Source organism: Amphiura filiformis, chromosome 9 (assembly GCF_039555335.1).
Source record: "Amphiura filiformis chromosome 9, Afil_fr2py, whole genome shotgun sequence".
NCBI lineage: Eukaryota > Metazoa > Echinodermata > Ophiuroidea > Amphilepidida > Amphiuridae > Amphiura > Amphiura filiformis.
Genome location: NC_092636.1, coordinates 19,095,403 through 19,111,777, shown reverse-complemented (window position 1 = coordinate 19,111,777; position 16,375 = coordinate 19,095,403).

Below are 16,375 nucleotides of genomic sequence, written 5' to 3'. Positions count from 1 at the left end.
TTGAAATTATGAATTAAAGTAAAATTTTTTTGCGCTTTATTTCATATTTCATTTTTATATGTTAATTTCATTTTTCTTTATAGTAGGTCTACCGCTTCATTTTGTTTATACAACACACATATTTTTCCCGTATACGTCCTCTCATAGCGTGTATGCGGACGTGTTCATCGTTATCATAATCCCGTGACCCGTCCATGTACCTTTTTACCCTTTAATTTTTATTTATTTTTCCTTCTTTCTGTATTATCATGTCCACTGGTCTCTGGCTCGCAAGTCGCGTGGCTCTGCGCCGTTTACGCGCGCATTGGCGTAGTGCGCATTACGCTCGCACGCCGGCGCGCTGCCTGCCAGCTGCATTGACGCGCAGACTGACAACTGATTTTCATAACAAAAACCCCGTTTTTACCCATATTTTCACTGTTTTTGCAGCCAATTCTTGACCGATTTCAACCAAATAAAGTCGAGGCAATTTCCCGTATATTCCTCGATCTCCCGTATGAATTTGGCGACATTTGGATCGAAACTGACGGAGCCTTTTACATAAACCACATAGATACATACATACATACATACAACATTTCCCTATTTATAGTAAGATAGGCCTTGCAGGCTATTATATAGTATAGCCTAATTATTAGTATTTCACCCAAGAAACGCGCATACTAGTTTCAGTAATGCACGATTTCGTCATGTCTTTATATCTTTGTTCGGATTCAGAACTCTGCTGGATGTTCTGCGGTCAATGTGCTGTATGGTTCGTCAAGATGAGGACCAGCAACCTGGCAGGGAACACTGTATGTACGAATGCAACACGCAGGACTCGTATTGGAAAGGCTCTGGCTCTTCATCTGTTGCACAGTCACAGGTAGGCAACGTACACCCAATCATTTTATGACATCAAGTAATATTTTGAATAAAGACAAGAACCTATTTTGAAAATGCTCTTTACTACCGGGTAGGCGATGTACAGCATGCATGTTCATCCCGGGGACGGAAACACTCTTTACTATACCACACATCGTCATTATCCCTATATCTTCGTGTCAAAAATTGCAGTGATAGTAGGCCTACTTTGCGTATAGTGATTTGCGCATGCACCAGTACCCCATGCATATGATGTTGCTATTACAATAAAATTCGATTTGTTTTCAGGTGAAACCCAGGTTTTGTTTCCAGTACACTATAATTTGAAATGCAATACACTAATTAGCGGCGACTGCTGTTTGTTGTGTATATATTTTACTGCATTTTATCCGTAAAGATTTTTAAATCGCCGTAAAAATTGTGATAGGCCTATATTTTATTTTGAGAATTACAACTATACTTTATAGGTATAAAGAAACACGTTTAGCCCATTCAGTTAAGATCCAGGTGCTTGTATAGAATATTCAATCATAATTATGTAAACTTTCTTTATCTGTGTCAATAATTGAATATTGATTTCAATAGAATTGAATACGCTCACCAACGGAGTATGGAGCTGTATGGAAAAAATATTTATAATACAGGGTGTTGACACTGTGTACCATGCAGATCTGCAGATCTGCTGAAGTTACATATAGCCTAATCCCAGCGCACATGCAGTTTTATCTCCGTAGGAGCCGAGACAAGGAGCTAGGCACTGACGTACGTGATGTTCGTGACACTTTAATAGTGAAGTTCAAGACTTAGTTACACGGTGGTTGTATAGTATTTCACTGACGACTCTCTCTCTAGGTGCCATATCCTAAGACGTTGGCGATCATGTCATGCCACAATTCTCTGTTATAAGCCATCTCCAGAAGCTCTGTCGCTTTATGTTCAGCTCCCCTTTCTTTTAGCCAGTCTTTCAGATTTGATAACCTCGTCACTCTCTTCATGCCTCTGCTCCTTGTTCCTTCTATTCTTCCTGTCAATGCTAGGTTCTCGAAACCATCTTTTCTGAGGATATGACCAAGGAATTTGAGCTGCTTAACTCTGATTTCACGTAACAGCTTCCTGTTCACATTTGCTCTACTTAGGACATCGTCATTAGACACTTTATCAGTCCACGGGATCTTCATCATTCTTCTAAGGAACCACATCTCGCAGCTCTCCAATCTTCTTTTAATGTCTGTTGTTATTGACCATGCTTCACTTCCATACATTAATACAGGGACGACATAGCAGTTGAGTACCCGAATTCTGGTTTCTATACTGAGGGTACTGTTTTTTAGGATCTTGTCTAATTTTGAGAACGCAGCAGTGTAATCCTTCTCTTAACCTCCTTAATACATCTGGCATCTTCTGTGATTAGACTGCCAAGGTAGTTGAAGGAGGAAACTTGCTTAATTCTTTGATCTTTCACCTTCAATACGCATGTTGGGCTTTCAGTCTTTGATACCACCATACATTCTGTCTTCTTGCAATTTAACGATAAACCTTTCCTCTCACTTTCCTGAACCACCACATCAAGAAGCCTTTGCAGATCCTCCTCAGACTCAGCTAATAGGACAGTGTCATCTGCATATCTTATGTTCGTGATGTTATGTCCACCTATACTGAGACCATTTTCCTTTTCTAGCTCCCTTAGAATCAGCTCACTGTAATAATTAAAGAGATCTGGTGACATCACACATCCCTGTCTGACTCCTCTCTTAATGCTTGTATATTCACTATAATCTCCATCCACCCTTATGCACGCTGTTTGGTTCCAATAAAGGTTCTGCAACAGTCGTAGATCCTTTCCATGCAGGTCTAGCTTACCAAGATCTTCAAAAAGCTGATCATGTCTCACCTTGTCAAAGGCTTTTGAGTAGTCAATGAAACACATGAAAACATCCTTCTGCATCTTTACCGCTCTCTCTCTGTTATCATTCTCAAGACATAAATCGCATTCCTGGTACCAGCATCTTCTACAAAGCCGAACTGCTCTTTACCAATCTCAGGTTTTATTCTACTTCTTGCACGGAGGAACAGGATTTTTAGAATTATCTTTGTAACATGGCTCAGAAGGCTAATTGTACGGTGTTGTTCACAATCCACAGCGCCAGGTTTCTTGGGAAGAGCAATAAAGATTGATTTGCTCAGGTCTTCCGGAAATATCCCATCATCATACATTCTTTTGATGACTCCTGTCAGTTTCTCAATTCCATAATCCTCTAATGCTTCAATCATTCCAACAACTATTCCATCTGGCCCAGCAGCCTTATTTCTGCTCATCATTTTTATAGCTGATCGAACCTCTGACTGCAATATCTTTGGACCCTCAATAGAATCTGGAAAGCTTGGCAAACCGTCCCTTACATCGTGAAATAACTCCCCAACATATTCAATCCATCTTTTCATTACATCATCTTTCCCTACCAGCATAGTACCATTCTTTGCCTTGATGCACCCAGAGCTTGAACAGACTGATTTCCTGCCTGAGATCTCATTTATCCTCTGGTACTCATTCCGATTCTCTCCAAATTGACTCTCAATTTTGGCACATTCACTATTCAGCCAGGTCTCTCTGGCCTCCTTGCAACGTTTCTTTATTTCCCTGTCCGACTCTCTATATTCTTTCGAATCCCTGTCCATGATCTTTTGTCTGTCTCTCATCATTGATAGCATTTCTTCTGTCATCCACTTGCTTTTACTTTCTCTCTTCTTCTTCGGCAGGCATTCCTCTGCTGTTTCAATCAAGATATCCCTCATTGATTCCCATGTCATCTCTTCTCCTTCGTCTGTGAGTTGCTCAAACCTGTTCTCCACTTTGATGGAATACTCCATTCGGATCTCTGGTTTCTTCAGCTGTTCAAAAATCTACCTTCTTCGTGATCTTCGCTCTCTTCAACTTTCTCAGCTTACAACGCAGTGTGCATACTACTGGAATATGATCTCTCCTGCAGTCTGCCCCTGGATGTGTCACTGCTTTCACTGCTCTTCTAAATCTGTCATTAATGGTTATGTAATCTATCTGGTTCCTTGTGCGATCCCCAGGGCTCTTCCATGTATATATTCTTCTGGGGTGCTCCTTAAACCAAGTGTTTGTGATTACCATGTTGTTTGCTTCACACCACTGCACCCACCTATCACCACGCTCATTTCTTTCTCCAAGTCCAAACTTGCCTACTGTTTTGCCATCTTGTCCTTGTCCTTGTCCCACCTTTGCATTCAAATCTCCCATGATCAGTTGTATATTTCATCTGATTTGCACTGAGACTTTGATTCCTCCAGTTTATCATAAAAAGCACCAATCTCCTCTTCTGTGCTCTCTGCTGTGGGAGCATATACTACAATAACAGAGATATTGAAAGGTTGTCCTTGTAGTTTGACCAGCAAAACTCTCTCACTTACAGTCCAATAGCCCAGCACACATTTAGCCATATCTGCATCTAGCATTAGCCCAACTCCTTTCTCATGCTTGTCACCACCTGCATAAATCCTCTTCAAGTCATCGATTTTGAAGTCTCCATTATTTGTCCACCTGGTTTCATTTATTCCTAGTATGTTGATTTTAAGTCGGGTCATCTCTTGCTTAACATTTTCCAGCTTCCCACTCTGGTTAAGAGTTCGCGCATTCCAGGTTCCAACTCTGATGATCTTACTTTTTCGCAAGATGACCTTACTATTTCGAACAGTAGCTAGCTGACGGTCTGGGCCCACCTGCTCTCCATGGGACACCCTACCGGGCGAGGAGCCGTCCACATTAGGTTCCACATCCCCCTTCACGCCGTTAGTCTCTGACATCAAATTGTGACCTTCTATGATTATTCTTGGGAAACAATAAGTGAAGTGGTATCCCGTTGCCTTCTTCACTGCAGCATTGACAGCCGTGTTTGGGGTTGCCAAAACGCCCATCACTAAATCGAGTACTGCCGATTTCCTTGAATAGATTAAGGAGCGCCAAGAACTCGTACTACATCGCTGCTGCTCGATGCAGGGCTAACCATGTATCAGGGTTGAGCCTGTTATTGATCCTGCCGATCCTGTTGGTGCCATCCAACATCAACTGGCCCCTAAGATTCCATGGTTCAGAGCACGCTGTCCTTAGACAAGGAGTAGTCCACACGAGTTCGTCGCCGTCGATACTTCCTGAACTGAGGGGCAAAAAGATTTATACACTTTCATATAAAACGCTAATAATTGACGCTCTGAACGCCTTATCTCCGCGACTGATGAAATCAGAATGGTTGGCTGTTGCTGGTGACATCGCCAGACGACTCGCCATGCTGCACAAAGCAGGGTACACACACGGAGATTTGAACTACGGGAACGTTTTCTTATGCCGCTTTCCACCAAGTCCAAATCCAAACGGAAGAATATGGGAAGGAAAAATCTTCAACTCTGGTTCTGTAGAGTCCATGGCTACACCATCAGCTCCGTTACAATTATCTAAAAAGGAAAAGGCTGTCTATAGAACGAGACGACCTTTCAAGGCACCAGAATTGATCGAAGGGATAACCGGGCACACAGAGGCTGCTGACACCTACGCCTACGGGTATATCATCGATGAGATAGGGCGTTCTTGCCAGATTGGCCTCCTAAGGGATATGGCCAAAAGATGCATGGATAAAATCCAAGTCATAGGAAACGAATGGCAGTAGTTGCTAGAGAGCTGTCATTTTTCACAATGCGAGACCCATGGCAAAACCATGATAGAATCGAGGATTTTGATTATAAGTACATTGGTTGGGTAACTGTATGGGAAGCAAGGACAGGGAGATCCTGGAGGATCACCAATTAAGACAGTGATGACATGCATTTGCCACCATATCTGTATATTAAGGGGCAGTGCAATAAAGAAAGCGGGGGGGGGGGGCAAGCAATATGTAGGAGGGCAAAAAAAGGGGGGAGCAAGTAATTTTTGCCAGGTCCAAGGGGGGAGGTGGAAGTGTTTGCCAAAGAGAATTGTGGAACGCATTTCTGGACACCTTTTTCATAAAACACTCTAAAAGACTCAGGATAACAGTACGGTGACATTAAAAATATGCATCTTTTTACTCACTCCGGGGAAACAGATCATTATTGCACAGCCGCCCCTATAAGAGTTTATCAGTGGGACTTATAGGGGTAATCGGGTGATAATAAGATGCTTGAAGTGGAACATTAAACTCCACTTACTTTAATCACTTATTTCTTCTTGGGTATCAGCTAAAAACAAATAAAATAAATATATAATTAAATGAATGAATGAATGAATGATTGAATGATTGAATGGCTAAATGAATAAATAAATAAAAGGGAGAGTGGCAATTGATGGTGAAATTGCTGTTTTATGTTTGCAATGTTGTAGCGGGAATGGATTCAGAAGAGAGATGGCGGCCTTCAGTTATTTCAGGTCACGTGATATCAGGGTATATAAACCGGTGTGCCGATCATTCTTTGCTCTTCCGTACCCTGTGACCGTCGAGGCAGGTTAATCAAGACATACATCTCTCTCTCTGCATCAATAACCACTACTACTGCTCCCAGCCGATCACTTGGATCAGCCCAGAACCCTAATAAATGATGAGAACAATAACATATAACCGACTCCTTCGTCTGACTCATGTGACTAGTATCCATAAGACTGTGCGGATTGGCCGCACGCCTATGGCAAGCCAAGGGGGCCAAAAGCGTGGAATAGCTACGCGTAGCTTCTTTCTCGTTACGAGCAGCTGTTTGACCAATCAAAATAGTCAAATTTAATCACGTGGTTGGGTCGTTAGCTGCGCGTAGTATAGTTATAGGTATCCTCTTTCACAATTATTATCTTGTAATTAATTTACGGAATTAGCATAGATAACGAACGGGTAAAGGAGGCCAAATCACAGCACGTGTCAAGAGAACATGTTGCTAATGCCTAGCTAAAATGACACAAAGCATATTTATTTAGTGTTTCCAAGTTTACACCGTGTTTAATAGCAAGTAACTTTATACTCGGGCTGTATTAGCGGTGCAGGGGATATGAAGGTCAAACAACTACTACTGATGTAAAGCGCTGTGTAAACATATTGCAGGGAAAGCAATATCACATGCCACTGTGTAAATATGGAGAGAGTAAAATGGGTCATCATTTTTTTTCGGAACGGGGGGAGGTTCCTAAATTTACAAAAAGTCGGCGTCAATAAATTGCGGCCCTCACTATTTCGGCATCAAAATGTTATGACCCCCGACTCCCAACACCTTACCCCCTAGACAGGCTAAAATTGTATTGAAATCAGTCTTTTTGTATACAATAAACACACTATCTGTAGTCATCTTGTGACTCCCTACATTTTGTCATTATCAATTTATGACCCCCCTCCCCTTATTTTTCTTTCCAAAAAGTATGACCCCTATATTTGGGATCCCTTCCGAAGAAAATGATAGCCCCTAAATATAGAACAATCATCATTCTGTTCAGATATTACTTTAATAGCACCTATACCATTTTTTGCTGATATACTACAGATATTTTCATTTACAAAAATTAACAACATAATATTTGTGAGAGAGGATGTTTACATCAGCTCCACGTGTTTAAAACCGCGAATCTGATTGGTTAATAAGCTGCACGTAACGAGAAAGAAGCTGCGCGTAGCTAGTCCCACGTTCTGAGCCGCTTAGCTTGCCATACACGCCCACGTCATCACCAAGTTGACTGTGCGGAGACAATTCACTGTTTGCTTGAGAGCTCTTGGACGAAAATTTGTGCTCAGGTGCATCGAGGTGGAAACTGTGCGCATGATGGTTTATAAGAGAATCGTTTTGTATAGAAACCTTTCCATATGATTTGGCTTCCCAATCACACCACTGTTTATCCCCGATGAGGAAAGACCCTATTTCGGTGTTTGGATCGGCTAACCTGTCATGTTGGTTTAGCCACAAAACTATTAGCTTTGGTACCGGTACTTTGGTAGATTGTTTTTTCATTCAAAGTGTTGGAAACACCAGCATGCTCATCAATCCCATTCACAATTACCACGACATTATCGTTATAAATTATCCGGACATCTCCGGGTGGACACCCCTCATCTTGTCACTTAAAATCGCCCATCACATTTCATATTAGAAGACCGTTGAACAGTGTAGCGGTTCGTTCAAGCATATCGATAGACCAGTCCCTCGCCTTTGTTGATAAACAATAATGTCAAGTGGTCTTTGATAATAATGCTCCTGGCAATTTAAAGAACTACCGTGCTACCGTATAGGCCTATGTGTATGTTAAACCTGGCATGAATTGATCAAACGAAGAATTATCCCTGATGCAATAATATTTTGTGCTAAGGCCCTTTTAAGATCTCGGCTTTGGTTTTTCTATTGTTCAATTAACTAAAAATCAAAAGAATAGAGCAAACAATTTGCTAGAAAGCTGGATTAAACTGCCGAGAACTCCACTAATTGTGCTTCAATAGCGCCACCGTATTATGTTGTCAGCTGATTGTACCGAAGTTTACATATCAGAACTCGTTTGAATCGTGTATGTTATGTATTGAAATGTACTATGATTTTGAAAAGCAATATATCTTGAAATCAAATTTGGAAAGGTTTGGTAAGATCGCTGTGTGAGTTAGTGTCTGGAGTTCAAATCTCACAAACCTTTTGGTCCGATTTCACAAAATATTGTGCAACTTATGGTTTGTCCCTTCTTGATGTGTAGTTTACTTTAACCCCATGAGAACTAGCTGCCGATTGGCCAAAATGAATATTGTATCCAATTTGACTCAGAGTATGGAGCACAGTTAGAGTGTCTGAACACAGTATGTTTGGGATCACAAAAATAGACATGCAAACGAGCGGATCAGAAGCATGACACAGGTCACCGATGTGATGATCCAGACTGGAAACAAAAGAAGTGGTCTTGGGCTGGTCACCTAGAGGGCACAGTGTCGACTTCCTATTCGATAAATATAAATTTAATACTCCGTTGGTGAGCGACGGGCGACTCTTATTTCACCGAACGCAAGAAAAGGAGTTCTATCTGATTGGCTAGCAATCGATCGCTTAGGTCGCTTAGTAGTCAACTACAAACTCAAAACTGAGCATCGTATTCAATTCGATTGAAATCGATATTCTATTATTGCCGTAGATAAAGAGAGTGATAGTGTGTCAATAATGTGCATTGTATTGCAGCTGGATTTTACATGCATTCTTTTATATAAATTTTTTCTCAAAGAGTTGAATATGATCAAAAGTTTTACTCAGGATTTCAAATTTTTACCCGCAAATTGCAGTTAAACATATCCACAGCAAAATACCGGTCCTCACTAATTAGTGTATTTAATTTCCAGTTAGTGTATTTAAGATAAAACCTGACAACAAATAAAATTTTCTTGCAATAGAAATATCATATGGGATACTGATATGGTAAGCCGCAACCGCCACAACGTGGAGCTGCTACGCGTAGCTGACTTTTTGCTCCGTGGAGCCAAATTGACCAATCATGATCATGTTAGAGTTTTTCATTACTCGGAGGTAAAACTGACTAATTAAGTACGACTTACTCATTACGTGAAGCGAATTTATTCATTAAGAATTTGCTAGACGAGCGTCACGTAGTTGCAAGATATCCTCGGTCACGAAAGTTATGATTCAAAAAGTAGTTTATGAAAAGTACGAACTGACTTATTATTAAGATGGACATGCACTCATAAGAAACTCATACAGTATTGTACATAACTATATAGCTAGGCAGAGTGGTGGTAAACTATGCACACAGTTCTGCGATCTGCAGTATCGCCGGGAGCTAATTTGTATAACTTGCGCGGTGTCCCTGCGGAATTCGACCTTCAGCAAACTGCAAACCAGTTCGGATTTACTTTATATACTAGTAGTAGGCAATACATAATAGTTACTGTCCGTTTTCCTATACACAATACTCAGTGCGCTCACCATTGACGCGTGACCTCTACAAATAGTGTATGTTAGAAGTATAGGCCATTGCCTAGTTGACGTCACTACTGTGTAAAAAATAACCGGCCAATATTTAAAGTATTCTCTGAAATTCTAGAAAATATAGTTTTGTAACATGTCCTAAATTTTAGCTAATTTAGGTGTTTGGAAATATTGGTACTTTTGTACCAAAAAATATGAAGAAATTATTTCTAAACCGTGTTAAGTCATTAAGCTTCTCATTTTCAAGAACGCTGGTTAACAATAAGCAGACTATTGTCTCATTTCGTAAACAAAAAGCCCACAGTATTGTTACCTTGCGTTCGCTTTATAATCGTTCACCCAACTGAAACTATAATACCAGCTCATTGCTCATTGCACAGGTAAAACAGACACAAGTGCAGTGTGTATTTAACCAGAGAAGATCTGATGTAACATAGTTGAGCCGTTTTCATTGAGTGTTATCTTGGTTTAATAGCTTTTAATAGGGTTTAAGTCCTTCAAAGGTCGTGGTGAGTTCTACTGTAGACATGACTGCATCATGATTATTTTTAAGTCAACAACATTCAACAATATGATCACCGTGATAGTATGAGAGTATCAGTACCGTGGGTGTCAGTGATCCTGGCCTGACACAGTAGACAAACAAACAAACAAACACGCCACACACACACATGACACATGCATGCAAGGTAACATTGACTATACACTAATCAAACAATGGTATTGATCCTGTACAACTGGTCGTGGTTTATTTACAATCGATTCATTTAAAATCCCCATAGTAAACATTAATTTGGCAAGAGTTTTGTCTCTCTGGAACGAGGATGCATCCACTGGCTCCGCGTAATGAAAAGATCTAACATGATTGGTCAATTTAGCTCCGCGAAGCGAAAAGTAAGCTACGCGTAGCAGCTCCACGTTGTGGCGGTTACGGCCAGCCATATATTGATCATGCGAAAATCGTAAAACATAGAATAGAAACAGTGTGGCAGGCGCTCAAAATCTCAAATTGTATGCTTAGCCTGAGTTGCACGGCCTATCTCGAATAAAATCACCATGCGTAGTTGCTGAAAAACGTGAGGATTCATCGTACTATCACGGCAATTTTTAACACGAAGATATAGGGATGTTGACGGTGTGGAGGGGAACATCAGATGGACGACTGACCAAACTGGTTACAGAATGGATACTTAGAAATGGTAGGCACCCAGGAAGACAGAAAGTTAGATGGAGGGATGAAATTACAATATTTCTTCATGTAACCTGGATGAGAAAGACGTGGAATAAATCAGAGTGGCATCACCTTGGAGAGGCCTTCACCCTGCAGTGGGTTGAGGATAGCTTAGGACATCGACATATAGGATGATGGTGATGATCATGATGATGATGGAAAATAGCCTACTTTTTCATCATATGATCGGTAGTTCAAAAGACTTATTGAATACCAACTTTAATAGACGGGGTGATGTACTAAATGTTGCAGCTGATATTTGACAACATAAATTGCACAAATGAAAAGAAAATTCACATAAGTATCAAATGATTTCTTGAATTTCCAATTAACATCACCTCTTTCTGTTCATAATAAGCTAATTTACACGAATCTATATATTATTGTTTTGTAACATGAAGAAGTGAATCACTACATGGATACAAGAATATCCTTCGGCTATGTTCGCACTTTTGAAGAATTGATTGGAAATCCTTTAGTGATTATGAGTGCCTCCCAAATGCTTGATTGCATTTCGATGAAACATTCGCGCAATAGAATTCCCTTTTAACCGATAACTCTATAATTATTCAGTTCTCTCTGAAAATGTTAAGCACAGCGTAACATTTCTTTTAATCATCTAACTTTAAGTGCTTTGCATCGTCTTGTAACCAAAGTGGGTTTCTATCAAATTGTATCGCAAAATGCATTATAAAATCAATACTATACGAATATCCAATATTGAATACCAACAAAATTATTGGCTCACATTGCACCGATCAAAGTCAGATTTTTTATTTACAGAAAAAGCACATTAGCTATTTTATAACGTGATGATTCGTCACGCCAGTGATTGTAGTATTGCAATGCCAATTTGAATAAAAACCAACCACCATTGTACAATACATTTCACACGCATTCGTCTCAAAAGCTCGAACAAAGGCCATGAAAATTCAAGTCGTGGAATAGTGCGTAATTTGTATATTAGTGCGTAAATTTGTATGTTTTAAAAATCCAAAATGCCCTCTTATGCAGAGGTGAAATTCACATAGTCAAATGTCAAATTTTGAAGACCGATAATTAACTTCATTATAACCAAAAAATGTCGCAATTGTTTCAAGAATTGAGGGGGGGGGCGGTATTATGTATCCTTAGCCCTGGTCGCCACAAGCCCTGGTCGCCACAACCCCTAGCAACGTCACTGTTTAGAAATAGATTCTCTACCACAGATCACCTATATACATAATTATGTAATTAACCAGATCATAGAGACAGCAAATGAATACCAGCAACTATTGTGTTCGACTTTTGTATGAGGCTTTCGGCAATATTGAAACTCAAACTGGTTGATCAGGGAATTGAGAGCACATAATCGAGGACATGTACAGTAAAGGAACAATTAACATCTAGATATACTCTATGAGCAACAACATCAGCAGTAGCGTAACTAGGGTTGGTAGCGCCCGGGGCAAGAAACAAAATTGGCGCTCCTACTCCCCACCCGAGAATATCTTAGACGCGAGGGTGTGGGAATGGCATTTTTAGGTGAGACCGAATTGGCGCCCCCTAGTGGTAGCGCCCGGGGCACGTTGCCCCTGTTCCCCCACCCTAATTACACCACTGCCGGGGGTTCGGCAGGAGATACCATAATTATCACCAAAACCTTTCAACGCAGCTCTGGAAGCCACCAAACAAAAGCTTGACTGGGGGAAAAAAGTGATCAACATCAATGGGGAGAGGACAAACCACCTGAGATGTGCAGACTGTATTGTAATCTTTGCAGAAAAATCCTGATGATCTGGAGTCTATGCAATACTTTCCCTTAACAATGTAAATAACCAAGTGGGGCTGAAGATCAGCATGAGCAAGACTAAAAGCATGTTCAACAGATTCGTCATCAAGAACCAAATCTGCATACACCAAACAGCACCAGAAGAATTAGGAGAATATGTGTATTTGGGTCAAGTTGTCAAAATGAATCATAAGCACTTTGACGAAGTTACCCGCGCGAAGTTAGAAGAGTAAGAGCAGGGTCGGGTTCTTTTGGAAACTTGCATGAGTTGATGCAGAGCAACATGCCACTTTGTCTTTAAAAGAAAGTCTACAACAGCTTACAACCAATGTGTGTTCTCCCAGCCATAACATACGGCTCAGAAACCTGGGCCATGACTTCGAGACTGGAGAAGAAGTTAAGAGTGTCTCAACACAGTATGGAAAGGAGCTTGGGATCACAAAAAGAGACAGGAAAAAAACGAGCAGAAAAAGGAAAAGGAAGGTTTTATTTCAAACTCTAATGGTGACCCGTAGGTCAAATTGCTAGAATTGTACATTAAACACACCTAAACAGACACAATGCAATTTGCAGGCAGCAGCTTAATCAGCGCCAATATTGCAAGATTGAAACAAACAACTATACAAACATCCAATCCAACCCAACCCCATCCTCCAGTAGGCAATGAGGATAAAGTGTCTTGCTCAAGGACACAACACGTTGGCACGAGCGGGGCTCGAACTCGCAACCTATGGATTATGAGTCGGGCGCCTTATCCACTCGGCCACACGTATTCTGAGTAAATCAGAAGCATGACTCAGGTCACCGATGTCATCCAGATTGTGAAACAGGTCTTGGGAAGGTCACCTAGCTGGACCAAATTGGTCACATAATGAATACCTAGAAATGGTAGTAGGTACCCAGGACGACAGAAAGATGGAGGGATGAAATTACAATATTTCTTCATGTAACCTGGATGAGAAAGACGTGGAAGAAATCAGAGTGGCATCACCTTGGAGAAGCCTTCACCCTGCACTGGTTCGATGATAGCTTAGGATGGTGATAAGGCCGTATAAAATTAATGTTTTGGTTCTCGTCCAGAGGATTTTCATGAATTGATGAGGGAGGGAGGTGTTTTTTTTTTTTTTTTCAATGTAAAATTAGCATTGTCAGTAGGTTTCGGTCTTCTCCAACAGTGCTCGAGGAAACGATGGAAACGATGAGGCCCTTTTTTTTTTTTCAAATGTGAGATTCTGAGGATAAACCCCTAGAGTACCACAAAAGACTTGGAAGTGATGCTTGTTCTCTAATAAACTTATTTATATGTATGAAGATTTCATAAATCATTCCAAAGTCTAAAAAATTGAAAAATCTAAAAAAAAAAAAAAAATCTGACAAATCCCAGAAATTGAGGAGGGAGGGACGAGAACCAAAATATTAATTTTACACGGCCTAATGAGGATGAATTTTATAATGAAAACTAAATAGCCTACTTGTTCATCATATGATCGGTAGTTCAAAAGACTTATTCAACACCAAATTTAATAGACGGGTGATATAATACTGCATAGACTAAATGTTGCAGCTGATATTTGCCAAAAATAAATTGCACAAATGAAAAAAAAATCACATAAGTATCAAATGATTTCTTTAATTTCCAATTAACATCACCTCTTTCTGTTCATAATAAACTAATTTACACGACTCTATTATTATTGTTTTGTAACATGAAGAAGTGAATCACTTCATGGATACAAGAATCACGTTCGGCTATGTTCACACTTTTGAAAAATTGGTTGGAAATCCTTTAGTGATTATGAGTGCCTCCCAAATACTTGATTGCATTTCGATGAAACATTCGCGCAATAGAATTCCCTTTTAACCGATAACTCTATAATTATTCAGTTCTCTCTGAAAATGTTAAGCACAGCGTAACATTTCTTTTAATCATCAAACTTTAAGCGCTTTGCATCGTCTTGTAACAAAAGTGGTTTTCTTTCAAATTGTATCGCAAAATGCATTATAAAATCAATACTGTACTAATATCCAGTATTGAAAGCCAACAAAATTATTGCATAAAATATTGGCTCGCGCATTGCACCGATCAAAGTCAGATTTTTTATTTACAGGAAAAAAAAATAGGTAATGTGGTGATTCGTCACGCCAGTGATTGTAGTATTGCAATGCGAATGTGAATAAAAACCAACCACTAGCAGCATTGTACAATATACATATCACACGTATTCATCTCCCAGAAGCTCGAACAAAGTCCAGGAAAATCCAAGTCGTGGAATAGTGCGTCATTTGTATATATTAGTGCGTAAATTTGTACATTTTAAAAATCCAAAATGGTTCCTTATGTAGAGGTGAAATTTAAATGGTCAAATGTCATATTTTGGGCTCGTGTTGATATTCATCACTAGCATTGATTTTCTAACAGCCGTATAATAATACTCACATTACTAGAGATTGAAACAGTTTTTGGTTGGTTCCTACAGTGAGCTTGTTTGTAGCTTATTCGAAATTTGTTTGAGCTTCAAGAATGATCCCATTGCCTTGCAAATTCTGTTCTTCATGTCTTCACCCTTCCTCCTTGGTTGCTGAAATGGGACTCGAGATATGTATACTTTTCTACCTCGTTTTGTTACTGGCCTACTAAGACTATCCTGGTGCTGGATTTGCTTTTTATTCTAAGCACTTCAGTTTTCTTGGTATTAATTTTTAGACCAGTTTTTACTGCAAATTCAATCAGCTTTGTTGCCTTATCCTGCACGTGTTGGATGGTAGATGATACAAGGGCTATATCATTCGCAAGTCCAAATCTTCTAATTTTGTCATAAATTTCCATCGAATTCCTGTGTTATTTCCATCTGTTGCATATTTTATTATCAAGTCCACCACAATCAAGGAAATAGTGCCAGGCATTACGTCTCCTTGCTTCACCGTCCGGTTTTCACCTTGAACCATTCTGCCTCCTTCCCTTCATCTAGGAGTCAGAATGGTTCAATGTGAAAACCGGTGTGAAGCAAGCAAACATAATGCCCGGCTTTATTTCCTTGATTGTGGTGCACTGGATAATGGAATAAGCAACAGATGGAATTAAAACAGATATCAGATGGAAATTTATGTCAAAATTAATGTCATATGGATTCCGGTACAATATGTGGTGGGTTAAGGTTGGTCTTAAAACTGGAATTATAGAAAACTTCGGGCCTTATAACTACTTATTTGTTGGTATACAAATTTAGAATGGCAAAATATTTAAGAACCAATTTTTAAAATAAATGACCAATTGTGATATAAAATTTGATCGATTGAGCCCCTATTTATTGGTCGAGCAATGAGTTTTAATATATTAGACGAGACGTAGTCGAGTCCAATATTTTAAAACTCATAGCGAGACCAAAAAATATAGGGCGTAAAGCATCCAATTTTATCATTATTATGTTTTGGAACCAATATTTTCACACACTTAGATTCATCAAAACATAATAATGAGAAATATTCACCAAACACGGTTGAAAAACGCTTTATTTGATAACAAATCATTGAAAACATGTCACCCACATTTCAACCAGTTTTAGTGAAGTTGG